Below are 2618 nucleotides of genomic sequence, written 5' to 3' on the forward strand. Positions count from 1 at the left end.
TATCAGAAATGGACAATATGCTGAAATAGCCAAGAAGTCGATTTAAATCAATGGAAGTCAGAATTCACGAGCTTGAAGATAAATCTCTTGATACTAGTAAGTTAGAAGAACAATCAGAAAAAAGAATGAAAGACTAAGACTCATGGAAAAAGAGAGACTAAAACTCATGTGGAAAAACATGAGGAATAACCTATGGGTGATCAGAATTCCAGAATAGGAACAGATAAAGTAAACCACAGAAAAGATAGTCGAAGAGCTTCTGGAAGAAAATTTCTCTAACGTCATGAGAAATGAGAAGATAAGCCTTCACGAAGCTGAACAAATGTCAGGCAGGATAGATCACAAAAGAAAATCACCAAGACATAGCAAACTCTCAAAAATCAGAGACAAGGGAAAAATCCTGAAAGCAGCTCAGAAAAAACAAAATGCTACCTACAAAGTTAAACCAATAAGATTAAATTCTGATTTCTCAACCAAAACCCTGAAGGTAAGAAGGCAATGGGGAGACATATACAAAAGTCTGAAAGAAAAACAAAACTGCCGAGCAAGAATAATATACCCAGGAAAGCTGTCACTCGAATATGACAGCAAAATTAGAACATTTACAGATAAACAGAAATTAAAAGACTTTGTAAAAAGCCAACTTTACAAAAAAGAGTTCCTTGGACTGAGAATCAGCAACAGCAAACCCACCAGAGATTGAAATTCACATTAATACCACCTGGAATTCAGTCCAGACATGAAAGTGTCCAGAATAGAACAAAACTATAGGACTGAAAGTACAGAATCAGAGATGTCAATCTATGATCAGGACAACTACAAAGTGAAGGGAAGGAAAAGTATAAATATAGAGTTCCAGGAGGTGAGAAGGTGAGGTAGATTTCCAGATAAAACAAACTGTTTTAAAATGTGGAAGAAAATAAAGTACAGGGTAACCTCGAAGAAATTTAAAACATCTTCACATCAATTCAAGAAATGGGAAACCCATGAAAATTTTGTATGGACATTTTCTCATGATTAAAGTGTCAATTGAAGAGAAGAACACAACCATAATAAATGCCTATTTTCCCAACGAAAGAGCCTAAAAAAATCAGACTCTAATAGAATTGAAGAAAAAAATAGACATCTCTACAGTTTGACTACACCATTTTCGAGAAAGGACAGAACAACCAGAAAGAAACTCAACAGAGACACAGAGGAACTAAACAACACAATCAACTTGACCTAATAGATTTGTACAGAGCACTCAACCAACAACAGCACAATACACATTTTTTTTCTAGTACACATGGAACAATCTCCAGAATAGACAATGTGTCTGACCACAATAGACAATGTGTCAGGCCAAGTCTCAATAAATTTTAAAACATCAATATACTACAAAACATCTTTTCAAATCACAATGCTATGAAATTAGAAATCAGCAATAGGATGATCAAGGAAACAAAATAAAAAACATGAAAACTGCTTAAAAGCTACTAGGTAACAAAACAAATTAAAAAATGAAATAAAAAAATTCCTTGAAGCAAATGAGAATGAAAAAACAACATACAAAAATATTTTGGGACTCAGCAAAAGAAGTGCTGAGAGGGCAGTTAATAGCAATAAACACACATATCCAAAAAGGAGAAAGAACTAAAATCAACAGATTAACACAACATCTCCAACAAGTAGAAAAAGATCGGCAAAGTAAGCTTACAGCTACAAGAAGAAAAGAAATAATAAAAATTAGAGCAGAAAAAATGAATTAGAAAACAGAAAAACAATCATCAAGACAAGAAGTTGGTTCTTTGAAAGGTTTAATAAAATCGACAAACCATTGCCAAATCTAACAAAAGAAAAGAGGAAGAAGACACAAATAACACAGAAGAGAAATGATATAGGCGATGTCACAACAGAACCGATGGATATATAAAGGATAATAACAGAATACTATGAAAAGTCATACTCCAACAAATTTGAAAATCTAGAAGAAATGGGTATATAGTTTTTAAAACATGACCTACCTAAAACAACACAGAGCAAAGTAGAATACCTGAACAGACCTATAGCAAAAGAAGAAATTGATCAGGTCATTAAAAACTCCCAATAAATACAAGTCCAGGCCCAGATGGCTTTAATAGTGAATTTTACAAATCATTCAGAGGTTTGACACCAATTTTACTCACAGAAAAGGATGGAAAACTCCCAAAAACATTTTATAAATCAAGCATAACCCTCATACCAAAACCGCTAAAAAAGACAATTATAGACCAATATCTTTCATGAGGAGTTCTGATGTGGCACCATGGGATAAAGCACTGGTACACAAAGTAGTTTGAACTGCAAGGTTAGCAGTTCAAATTCACCAGCCACTCCTCAGAAACCCTCTGCAGGGTCGCTATGAGTTGGATCAGACTCAACAGCACTTAACAACAACAGCAATCCCTCAAGAATGCAGATGCAAATGTAGATGCAAAAAATTCTCAGTAAGAGAACAAACAAGATGGCGGATTGGGTGGACGTATAGCAGAGAGCTCCGCCAACAACAACACAGAATACCCGACCAAGCAGGCTCAGGGGATGGTCCCAGAACTCTGGATCACATATAAAGGAATACTTAGAAGGTTGGAAGGCTC

The sequence above is a fragment of the Chrysochloris asiatica genome, unplaced genomic scaffold (genome assembly GCF_000296735.1).
Source record: "Chrysochloris asiatica unplaced genomic scaffold, ChrAsi1.0 scaffold00315, whole genome shotgun sequence".
NCBI lineage: Eukaryota > Metazoa > Chordata > Mammalia > Afrosoricida > Chrysochloridae > Chrysochloris > Chrysochloris asiatica.